The following is a 13,508-nucleotide window of genomic DNA, read 5'->3' on the forward strand; positions in this document are numbered from 1 at the left end:
GCCTAGGATTTTGAAGAGTAGTTTAGCATTAGCACTTCTAATTAGTTATAAACTATACATGTTGAAAAGGCCATACAAGGAAAATTTCCTACAAATGTTTAAAGCCTAAATGTTTGGCAAAGATAATGCAACTATATTTTCTTACAACTACCCTTATTTGAAAGATTAGTACTTTGCACACATGGATTTTGAAATGCTAATAATTGGAAATTTCCCCAAAATATTCGTTATTTGGGAGGCCAATACTTTCCCTTTATTAAGATAGGAAAAAATCTATTAGCGACCTTAAAATTCAAGAATGTTTTAAATGGCCACCTTGTCGTGTTGCAAATTAAAGGGAGCGTCTAGTAAAGTTATATCCCAAAAGGTAAGATTCAACTCAATGGAATTTTGAGCATGCAAAATATACTTCCTATTTGACAAGGGTGTGTGAGAGACAAGATAAAGTGAAGGAAGAGAAGGCCTTTTTGCAAACCATGATGAGAGATTCATGCTCTGGATATCCCAAGATCCTCTAAGGGGGTGGGGGTTTCACTCAATGCGATGTGCCTATTGCGTGAGTTCACAAGAAAAAAAGGAAATTTTAACTTTATACAATTTACAAAAATGTACTTATGGAGGAGTGTGGGAGTTCGTTAATAAGATATGGGCTTATCATATTATTGTTAGATTTAGGATTGCAAGAATGTACACACAAATCTTGGAGAAGAAGAAGCTTAAGAGCACACAATATAAAGTGTAATGAGTGGTATTAAAGTAGAAGATTGCAAGTCTAAGGATATCCTAGAGTGAAAAAGGCATATATACAAGGCCAAGGATAATGCAAATATATTTTCTTACAAGTACCATTATTTGAAAGATTAGTACTTTGCACACATGGATTTTGAAATGCTAATACTTGGAATTTCCCCCACGACATTCGTTATTTGGGAGGCCAATACTTTCCCTTATTAAGATAGGAAAAAAATCTATTAGTGACCTTAAAATTCAAGAATGTTTTAAATGGCCACCTTGTCATGTTGCAAATTAAAGGGAGTGTCTAGTAAAGTGATATCCCAAAAGGTAAGATTCGACTCAATGGAAATTTTGAGCATGCAAAATATACTTACTATTTGACCAGGGTGTGTGAGAGACGAGATAAAGTGAAGGACGAGAAGGCCTCTTTGCAAACCATGATGAGAGGTTCATGCTCTGGATATCCAAGATCCTCTAAGGGGGTGGGGGTTTCACTCAATGTGATGTACCTATTGCGTGAGTTCACAAGAAAAAAAAGAAATTTTAACTTTGTACAATTTACAAAAATGTACTTATGGAGGGAGGTGGGAGTTCTTTAATAAAATATGGGCTTATCACATTATTGTTAGATTTAGGATTGCAAGAATGTATACACAAAGCTTGGAGAAGAAGAAGCTTAAAAGCACACAATATAAAGTGTAGTGAGTGGTATTAAAGTAGAAGATTACAAGTCTAAGGATATCCTAGAGTGAAAAAGGCATATATACAAGGCCAAGGGAAGAAACGTTGTCAAAGGGGCTTTTGTCGAAAGATCGAATCCACGGAGGATCAGAGATAGAAGGAAGTAGAGATAGGAGATGGAAGAGAACAAGAGGTAAACACGACAAAGACAAAGCACAATGAATTGAATCAATATGTATTGACAGAACCTGAAATCCTTTCTCTGGCACTACTCAGAAGCAATCTCCAGGCATTAGATCTCCTGGAGCTCCTTCGTAGAATAAAAATGTGTATCAAAATAATAGCTCCTTCTCTGCTGCTCGGAACCCAAATTTGATGGCTCTGTTGGCTTCGGAAGGGGGGTAAAACTTCAGGACACCTGCTCAGGGATCTCCATGATCACTTCTTATTCTTCTTCCAATTCAAAGTGCAGTTTTCAGCCTGACAACAGCCATCGTGACGCCTGCGATTTTGTCCCTCTTTCTTTTTTTTATGAAAAATCCAATAACTGATTGAAAAAGCAGCTTGCTTTTTGCATGCCATCCTAATCTAGAAGCTTTCCTAGCTTTTTCGGATAAATAATATAAAAAATAGGTTAAAATCATCCAAAAATCTAGTATTTTTGGACCAGCTATGCCACAGACACTAGCTTTAATGACTCTGATCACATTGACTCTCTATATCAATAAGAAAGCCGGATGATGATGCACTTCAGAGTTTTTCACACTATGTCCGCGTAGTGGCACGACAACATCCTAACCGTCCTAAGTATGTTCATATATATTATTACCAAAATATGGTAACAAATCTTCCCTCATGAAGTGATGCAATGACCAAAAGGTGGCACTCATATATAGGAAGTGCCAAGCCTAGTGGACTATGATCAATCCATAATGGGGAGTAAACCCAAAGCTTTACGAAAGCTTTGAACTTATCACAAGGAGAAGCCTTCGTGAAAACTGTTCAACATTATCTTGTGTTGGCATTTAGGACAAGTTGATCTCTCTATACAAGAATGGAATATCGGGTTCTATGCAACTACCAATGCACTTTGATTGTTAGTGGAGATAGTGGTGGGAGATGAGTATTCAACACCCAAATAAGCCACAAGGCTTTCAAGCCAAACACACTCAACCATAGCTATGAAAACTATCCTCTACTACTCAACTTCACAAGTAGAAGTGGCCACAATGGGCCACTTCTATATATGTGAGTTACTAAGCATGAAACAAAAACCATTTGTGGATACATAAGTATCATAACAACTTGCCCAATTAGAAGCTGAAAAAGCATATAAATCTAGTAGTAATAATATCCCTTTGGGACAAGACAACCCAAGGTCCCACAAGTACTCAAATAGTAAAAAACATGTTTTACCATATACCAATGCTTGGTGCCTAGGCCATGCATAAACTTGCTTATCTTTGAAATTACAAAATGAATGTCAAACCTTATAATGCATACATAAATCAAGGATCCAACAGTTGTTGATAGATAAAGGCATCAAAGCAATCTCTAAAGACTCAGCTTCAAACATATCTCCATAAGAGTAGAAATAGGCTTGCAGTCCTTAAGACCAAACCTCTACAATAATGTCTCAAAGTACTTTGTTAGGTGCACAAAGTAATACCTCCACCACACAAAGTAAGATCGAATCTCTATAATAATACCTCCATCACACAAAGCAAGACCAAATCTCTACAATAATGTCTTAGTATATTTTGTTTAGGCACAAAGCAATCCTCCATCACATTGCTTGAACTCAATGACCAAATAATGATGTAATAGACCAAAATCAAACATGTCATAAGATGAATTTAACTTAAGCTTAAAATCCTATTATGTATCTTTATAGAATCACGGAGTAGCCTATATTTTATGTAAACCACAATGATTAGATGAACATCATCCTAATGTCTAATATATAATGTACTCTAAGTTGGACTATTTTGAAAACCATGTGTAGTCAAATCCAATTGTTATATGACATAAACCATAATCATTCGAGGCACATCACCCTCATGTCTAATATATAGCGTACAAACCCAAGTGTAGTCAAGTATACATATTCTCGTACCAAGCCTGAGATACTTATTTCAAACCATACAATGCCTTCTTCAATCTATGGACTTTGTTTTCTTGACCCTTTTATACAAAATCGGGAGAGTGGAAAACATATATTTCCTTAAACAAATCATCATTCAAAAATATAGTTAATATCCAATTGATGTACATTCCAACCATTATGAGCTCTTAATGTAAAAAATCTATGAAATATTACCATATGCGACAAGTGGGAGCAAAGGCTTCAAAGTCAATGCCCTTCTATTTTGCCACAAGTTTAGCATTATAGCAATCAACAATACCATTTGACTTACATTTCAACTCATCAACCCACTTAGTATCGATTGCCTTCTTGCCACAAGTCAAGTCACATAAGAACCTAGTATTGATTTTTACAATAGCATTAGCCACCCACTTTCTAAATTTTATGTCTTTTCAAAAGAAACGAGCTCATCTCATCCAAAGATTGAAAATATCCAATGCATAGAAATCTAATGCATAAGAGACAATATGAGAGCTAAAATCAGTATGACTATACAAAAGTGCATCTAACTAACTATCACACAATGTTTACACTAACCATCTTGGCATAGTTGTGGATTACTTAGTCTCTACTCTCTCATTAAAAGTGCATCATTCACATCTGCATTAGAAATAAGTAAATATATGAATTTTACAAATGTGTTTTACAGGTGGCTCAAGAGTAGACAATGAGGACACCATATTCATTTTTAGTAGATGTAGCAAACTAGCAAAATGAAGATGACCAAAATATGCATACCAAAGTTTTACATCTAAAATGGCTTGTGAATGCACAACTTGCTGAAGCTTTCATAAGCTCAACCCTAGACTTGATGAAACACCTATTGTTTCATGTGCTTCACTTGATTCAGTAAAACAAAGCTAGCTCTTACACAACCATATATATCTCTCGCACTCATCAATCTATCCATTCTCCTCCCAAACCATATGAAAAAAAAAAATACCGATTCGACAAGGATGTAGTGAACTCACTACCTTACTTTCTCCTCAATGTCACAAAGCAAAAGCATGATGGTGCTCCATCATATCTGTGTCGGTACTCAATCTACCTCCTCTACTCAAGTTGGGTACCCGTCTTTCCTATTTAGTTCTAGGTTGGTCTTTCCTTATTCATGTATGTGTATTTAGATTATAGTGACTATCACAAAAGTAAATGAAAGCTAGTGCCTACACCCTTGCTAAGATGTGGATCTTAATTCCTAACAAAATTTGCTATAACTTGAACATACAGTGCGCCCAACTCAGAATAATATTAGAATTAACTACAGACATTAACCAAAAGTTATTGCATGCCTCGCACCTTTTTCTTGATTTGTACTTCTCTTTGCTTTTGCTACTTGCCTACCTTTGCAAGTTGGTTTTTACTATTTGCATCTTTCCAATTATATGGTCAATATTACGCATTTTACAGTTAACATTACTCCCCCAACTGTGAATGTCAGACCCATGGCACTCTTCGTTGAAGGAAGCATGTGTTAGCTTTCACCAAAGTAAGGAATGTTGCAGATAGTTGCAAGGCTATTGTGAGGAGAGTAGTGGTTGTCATTGGATGTCGATTTGGATGTTAAAGATTCTTGGAGCTTGATGTAGGGGTTAAAGCTGTTTTTGAGCATTGAACATCAAGCAAGTAGTAATCGGGATTAGATGGGGCTCTTAAGATTAGGATCTTCTAGCTGTAGATTGTCTATATCTAAGTGGAATGGTCAAAGCTGGTCAACATATATGATGTTACCTCAAGATAAAATTGCAAGCTATCAAATTCACTTGTACCTACAAGGGAAAACCTCCGGTGCTCTCTCTATAATAAAGGAGTGCTAGCTTTTTTTGAGTGCATAGGACATATTTATGGATTGGAAGATGGGTTGTACTTCAAAAAAAACCTAGAGTATTGTCCTATACTTGAGGACTGAATCCATGTATAGATTGTGGTGTAATTACTATGTGAGCGCACATGCCTAGATAAGTTGTTACATAGTTAAGGTAGCATGATGGCTTCCATTTGTCAATCATCTATGTGGTAGGGCACTAGTTGATGGATAGGTGATGGGAAGTATTATCATTTGTTAGGGATAGGGGAGTTAAGGGGGAATCATGAGGAGAATTTTGAGCTACTATGAGATACATTGGCCTCACAATCATGGATGCGATGGCAAATGTTCATTTGTTAGGGATAGGGCAGTCAAGGGGGAATCGTGAGGAGAACTTTGAGCTACTATGAGATACATTGGCCTCACAATCATGGATGTGATGTGGCAAAGATTCTTTTACAATTTAACAATGCACAAATACTACAGTGTTGAGTAGGATTACAACATTGCATAATTCATAATTGACTTATTTATTGCCATGCTCCTCCCTGTATTGTTTCCATGGCAATGAGAGATTGGACATTTTTGAAAGAACTTGTATTAGTGACTTAGGGAGACAGGTCAACAAGCTGAGACTCCCTAGGTGTGGGAATGATAGTTTACTACTTGTTGCTATGAGACTAAGCCTAGGGGTTGTCTTTCATAAGAATAGCAACCATAACTAATATATGCGAATATGATTGTGTTTATACAAGTTTAACAAAAAATTAAAAACAATGAATCATTTGCTTTTTGATTTCTTGCCCTTGATATGCCATCAGTTTATGTATAGAAAGCAAGGCTAGGGGATTAGACCAATTGAAGCCACTGAGTATACCTAATTAGGTTATAATAAATCACTACTCTACTTCAAACACAAACTTTCAACCCAAAATCATATTGTCTCTCTTACTTCATCCACCTTATACTACTTCACACTCGTTTCGAGCTCCACTCCTAATCTGTTTCGGAGTATGCCTTGAAGGAAAAGCTTAGTGGTGGCTCCACGATCCATGCAACATTACTTGATCTGCTTTCTCTACTCCATAACTTCCAATCCGATAGAAGGGAAAGAAGAGAGAAGCGGCACACAATGAAGAAGCTTTAGCTCTCAAGTCCCTCACTCTCACTCTCCTTTGCTCTCAAGATAGACCATGAGAAGATAGAGTAGTAGCAAGAAGGAGAAGCATGCTCTTAGGTTTGCACAAAACAAGAATTATCTTATCCATTCACTTTCTAGCTTTTATACATTGGGCTTTGAGTTTGGGCTTCAACTCAAGTTGGGAATCTGTCTTTCCTATTTAGTTCTAGGTCGTTATTTCCTTATTCACATATGTATATTTAGATTATACCAACCATCACAAAAGTGAATGAAAGCTAGTGCTCACACCCTTGTGGAGTTGTGGGTCTTACTTCCTAGTAAGAAAAGTTACAACTTGAAGTTACAACTTGCATAGGCACTATGCCCAGCTCATAATAATATTAGAATTAATGATAAAAATTGACCAAAAGTTATTGCATGTCTTGCACCTTTTGCTTGATTTGTACTTCTCTTTGCTTTTGCTACCTTGCCTACCTTTGTATGTTGGTTCTGCTATCTACATCTTTCCACTTTTATGGTCAATATTACCCATTTTATCGAACACAACTGTACTTGCCATACTTCCACACATTTATCATAATTATTGAGCTATCATAGCCCATGAGATAGTGAGCCAAATGTAATAATTTATCAATGCATGAGTGATCACAAATGGTACATCTATCATCCAAAAATTTGACAATCAAACCAAGATTTTGTATACATACAAAGCAACTCTGAATGTGAAAGTACTTCATTAGTAGCATTCAATGTAATTTTGCTAGCTTCTTTAATAGGATAGGTAGAGTTTTTGGCAGTGTGACAATACTACCCTTAGAGGCAAGCTCAATAGAACTGAATAGACAATGTTGAGAAGTAATATATTGAGTGGCACCACTATCAAAGCACTACATATCTAAATTGGCAAAAGATAGGCAAAAATCATGTAAAGAAGGGTCATAATTGAATTGTGCACTAAGTATCCACTCTATATCTTGCATAACAAGAAGGAGAGGTATTTGCAACAACCATACTAGCATCTTGTTTCTTAGCCTCTTTCATAACTATTTTAGGACAATTCTTAATGGCATGATCTCTTAACCTATAATGATTGCAATATATTTTAGTGTTATGTTTTCCTTATACTTATCAACTTTTTTGTTTGAATAGAATTTATAAATTTCTATTTACTAATTCACAATGGATTTCATGAGGTTTTTATTCCACGGTGGATTCCATGAGGTTTTGTGGTGGATTTCGTATAACTATATTTATTTGCCGGGGCTTGTACACAAGGTGGATTCCTTGTGTGAGAGGTTGACGGGGATGCATGTCCTTTTTGGGCATCGGATTAATTTAATGTGCACGTGGGTGATTTCACAGCAGGTGATTCTACAAAATACATATTTAAATTAATGGACATTCATGAGTTTAGAGTACACTCATATTAAATTAAGGTTAGGATAGATTTCTAACCTATTTTATTATTTTATAACTAAAGACTGCTAGGTATTCACTTTTGTCGGTTTAATTTTATTATTTTCTAACAATTGTGAATGCTTCAATTGATGTGTAGAGCAGACAACGGTGGCACTGGGAAGCATTGGGCGACAGTATGCATTCAAATTACCTAGAAGAAATTATCATTTTTGATGGGCGCACACATTATCATTCAAGGTGTGGGGCTAATATTTATTTAGGCACGCTTATTTATTGAAGTGCTTGATAAATATTTATTATTTTGTATGTGCATAGGTGCTCGATTTAAATATTTCATTATTGGACATTGTATTTGGCCACATCCCCGACTTTTGGGGCACCCAACTGCTTTATTCTTTATTTGGACAAAAGCAAACACAAAATCTAAAAGCATGCTAATTGTAAATTGGGTTATTTTTTAGCTTTGAGATGAATAAAATTATAAATACATGCCTTGTGAAGCACTCACATAAGGCATGGGGGGAGATTGTACCCAATGTATATTTTTGCTTCATGTCATGGAAAACCTTCTTCTCACTTTATGAGTTCATGTAGAGTTCTTTGTTCCTAGGGACCTTCCGGTGCTCGCTACGTATGCATCCAGCATCCAATTTGCGCATCAATGGTATTAGAGTGAAGCTGAGATCAAGGGCTTCCAATTGCTTATCATCTTGCGTGAAGGCGAAACTCCTAGAACGAATGGGCTCTATAGGCTCTCAATGAATCGTCAATACAAGCGTGTTCCTGGCGGTGAAGAACCCCCTGCTGTATTGTTGGATCGCGAAGGACCATTCTTTGGCAAACGGAGGACCACTTCCCAAGTTCTTGTATCAAGACATTTTTTTTTCCAGAAGACACATAGAAGAAAAACTTCATTAAGATTAGCTTTTAAGCTTAATAAAAGCTTAAGAAAGAGCTAAGGCTTCCAAATTCAATCATTTGCGGCAGAAGCATACACTCGCTGTAGTCGACATTGTCAAGAACATGTCGTCATCATGCACGCTTACTTGACAAATTGTTAAGCTTTTATTCCCAAAGCTTAAAGTTAAGCTTTCTAAAACTTAAAGATTTAATTCTTAAATCTCCATAGTGGAAGTTCACACAGAACTAACCCCGAATCCGCTTTGTAACTTCAACAAGCCCCTGTTCGTACCTGCACCCTGACAGAGACAATTTTCAGCAAGCAAATTGTCATATGCAGTCTACATGGAAGAAGTATTCGTTGGAAGACGACCGACATCAATTACCATACCCGCAAAAGAAGCAAGATCATAAAAAGCCATTTTTTTTTAAAAAAAAGCAAGCCTTGTAGACCCAAACTTGAGCTACGCTTATCCCTCTAACAATATTTCAAGTATGTGAGGTTGTTTGAGATTTTGCAGGATGTCCGATCAAACCATGGAAGATTTTATGGCCGAAGGTGATTTATCGAAACCAATGATGGAGTAAAAATTGGACCTAATTATGATGCAACTTCAAGAGGAACAAAGAGCACGTCAAAATTTGCAAGCTCAACTGGCTACTCTTCAATGATTCACTATTAACAATCAAGATGGAGCGCAACTCGAAGATGTTATTCAATGTACGATCGATGCAACACGCAAAGCACAGTGTATCAGAAAAAGAAATTCCGTACTTTTAATCGGCTACGTGACAAAAAAACTATTCTTGCTTTTATCAGTCAGTTTGATGATTATTTCCATGAAGAACAGTATATTGAGAAAGATAAACTCAAATGTGTCATCCTATGGAGGATTTTCTCTAAGAGAACATCAAGGATGCTATGTTCACTCTTCCATGTGATTATCTAGTGACCTGGTAAATGTTGCATGACAAGCTAGGCATCTATGAACTAAATCTCTTGTCTACTTTTGTAGAGCTAATTTGAATTATGTTCAAAGAAAAGCTAGTACGGATATAGGAGTTATCATTGGATTGAATGTGGCTACATCATCTGCCTACTATCGCAACAACCACCTATGGTTTGAAATACAACTTGGGAGATGAAGCATTTGATGTTTATGTGGGAGCTTTTGCTCAACCGTCAAGACCCTCGGACCGCTTATTGTTTCAAGCGTTCCAAGCTGAGCACTAATGGCTACCTCTCACATAGCCGACGCGCCATCCATATCTATGGGTGTAGTGAGCTTACCTCCATGCCGATCGAGTTACCTCCTCTCCCGTGCACTCCGGTAGCTCCACAATCCAAGTGCAAGCTTTAAGCGCGCTCCATCCTCAAGCTCCACGCTCCAAGCTCCATTGCCGTGAGTAAGACAAGAGAAGAGAAGAGAAGAGAAGAAGAGAGGAGAAGATGGAGAGCTTCTCCTCCCCGGTCCCTCACCCTCACACACTCACTCTCTCACACTCTCACACTCCCTCTCTCAAGCACAAGCTCAAGCAAGCAAGAAGAAGAAGAAGAAGAAGAAGAAGAGGAGAGCCACTTTTGGCCACACACAAGAATGAGCTTCTCATTCCACTTTCGGCTTTTATACATGCCCTACTCCTCCTTGGGTGGTCTTCCCCTTTTTACATGACCGGCCATTGGCCCAGGTCCTCTTTTCCTATTTCCTTCCTATCCTTCTTGCTTCTTCTCCACCGCCAGTCTATCTTTACAATTTGCACAGGAGAGAGCCTGGCACTCTTTTACAAGATTTCAGGGTGCGCCTTTGTATTTTAAAATGCACCTTTTCCCTTTTGCATTTGCCTTGAACGTTTAAGGTTTCCCTTGCGCTTTTGGCCTTTTCTCCTCTTCTTTCTTCAGTCGGGCTACCTTTTTTTCGCCTTTGCCCGACGTCTTTTTTATTTCCTTTTGCTTTCTTCATGTTGGGGTTAACATTACCCCCCTTCTAGACAAGTGCGAGTCCCATGGCACTCTTCGTCAAAGGTAGCATGCGGAGCTTGCACCGAAGACGTGGGTAGAAGGGACTGTTTTGGTTTGCCTTGGAGGGGTTTTGATATTGGTGCAGATGAAGGTCATTGGTGGTACTTTGCTATTCTGATTGGTTGGTGATATGATTGTTGTAGGTGGTGATAGGGCTACTCTTTGTTGGGAATGGTCACTCATAGCTGGCACGGGTGTTGGTGTTCTCGGGATGCTCATGGTGGATTCTGCTCGTGATGATTCTCTAGTGGTCTTGCATGATGAAGTAAAGGACAAGAGTTCAGAGTTGAGTATTGATGTAGAGTTGACGACGCTTTCGTTGGAGTCTTTAATACCTACAATTTGAAAACCTCTCATGTGGTGTCTCCCTAAGGGGTAGCACTAGTCTTCTTATTGTGCACAAAACATATTTTGATTAGTTTGGGAGACAGGTCGAACTCTAAGCAAGCCTGGAGTATGGTCCTACACTTGAGGACCCAAACCATGTATAGGTTATAGTGTGAATATTAAGTGAATACACGTGCGTATTTAGGTATTACTGAGACTGTCGGCCTGGTTCCTTGTATAGCAATGGGTTAGTGAAGCAAGGGGCTAAGTTGATGGAAAAATTTGTCGATGAAGACGGGGAGTACACTTGAAGATTGCCTGAGACATCATTATGGTCTTGTCAAGGCAATGTAGCATAATTGAGCTCCTTGATGTCTTAGCCTCTGGTAGCTAGTGGCTACTTGTAGTGCTTGAAAAGTATGGTGTACTTTTCCATTGTCTTTCATGCCTTGCTTACCACAGTTGATTGTAATGGCATTGAGATGGAGTGCAAAAGAATTGTGCAAGTGGTTCAGGGTGACAGGTCTAACCATAGGCGAGGCGAGCTCCCTAGGTATGTCCTGCCCTTGATGTGCCCTGAAAAATTGTGGGGGATGTGCAAAGGGCAAGGGGATTAGGGACGGAGCCAGCCAACCAAGGTCACTGGACGTACCTAATTTGAGGACCCCTAGGTGCGGTGCTGTGATCGTGTGTGCATTTTTTCTTTCTTTCTTTCTTTCTCTTTTTATTTTATTTTATTTTATTTTATTTTATTTTATTTTTGGTGGAAAAAATGAATACAATCAATGCCATATATTGAGGCTGTTAGCCTTTCATTTGGATTGAGAAATGTTGGGATCCAAAGGCTATGAAGAATGGATATTACAGAGATGATTGTGTCACCAGCCTTGATGCTAGAGGAACCGTTGTTGAGATGAAGAGATACACTTAAGATTTTTCAAAACTCTTTGTAACATGTGAGACATCGAACAATTGAGGTAGCACTTGGAGTGAGCTGTGTAGGACAAGGGCAGAGCATCTTGCGAATTGAATCCTGGATGATGAAGAGATGTTCGCCCTTGTTGAGAGCGTGGCTCCTGCCCAAACATAGAGTTTGGCCAAGAAGGAGGAGGTAATCAATGATTATGCTTTGGCCATGCTCAGTTGCAATATGTGCTTTCTGTAGAGGTGTCCTTGGGTTCTCATCCAGTGGCGCTTCCATCATGGCTTTTGTTTCTTGGTATTCCTGTCACTTCCTCCATAATGGTTCTTTGTGGGGTTGGTGGTCTTGTGGTGACTTGGATATTAAACACTTCTAGACATTTACCTGTGTCATTCTGCAGTCACTTGGAAAGGCGTGAGAGCACATGTAAGTCACATGCTTCAACTATAATGAAAATGTCTAGCTAAATAAGACATCGCCAACCTGAATCCCTTAGTTTTGACTTGATGTGTATCACTTGCACTTGGTCATCATTGCTCATGGGGTGTGTTGGCCTTTGCTTCTTTTGGTATTATTTACACAGTCACAAAACACGTTGTTTATTTATGTACATGTTCATGAAACCATGCCACTCTGTGAGGATAAAAACCAATTGTAGAACTCAGGATTGTACTCAAGTGTGGCACACATATCTAACTTCTATGGTAGTCTACTTAGCAATAATAAATATTTGGCAACATTGAGTAGCATGGTGCCTTGTCCAAGTCTACTGGAAACATGTAGCTCCTCCTCAGTGAGAACTTTATCAATCAAAGGGCTCTCTAGGCTAGTTCCAGCTAGGTCCATACCTCGAACTGTAGCTAGAACTCAAAATGAAGTTGGTGCCACATAGGTTAGGTCTCTTTGGGACCGCCATTTGGCCAGTCACTCCGCTGAGACTGTCATGATTTGGGCTCTAAGTTCGGCCATTGTAGCGGGGTTTTCAAACCAACGTTTTTTAAATTGGCTTCTACCCTCTGATTGTCACTTTAGTTGCTCTATCTCTAAGAGATTTGGCTGGCAGAGCATTTCATTAAATGTCATTGTTAAGCGTAGTTCGTCAGTCTCCTTGTCAGAGATGAGTCGCATGCGTTCATGTAAGAGCTTGTCATAATGTCCGTCAAGGTATTCTTGCTCTTCCCACGCTAGCGGATAAGGCAAATTATTCCTCAAGCTGCTCCCTAGGGAATGTGCCCATGTCTGCATGAACATAGACACGTGCGAATAATTTCAATTTAGTGTCTCACTCAGTCAAGCACTCTACGACATCTCTATGTTCTATGAGGGCTTGCTCGGTTGCTATCTCATGCAAAGTTCTAAGGGTTTCCTTAGGCTTTAGCATAGCTGGGGGCTCAGGACTAGATGAGCAAG

This window comes from Lygodium microphyllum, chromosome 13 (assembly GCF_053477565.2).
Source record: "Lygodium microphyllum isolate KBCC chromosome 13, Lygodium_microphyllum_v1.1.10, whole genome shotgun sequence".
NCBI lineage: Eukaryota > Viridiplantae > Streptophyta > Polypodiopsida > Schizaeales > Lygodiaceae > Lygodium > Lygodium microphyllum.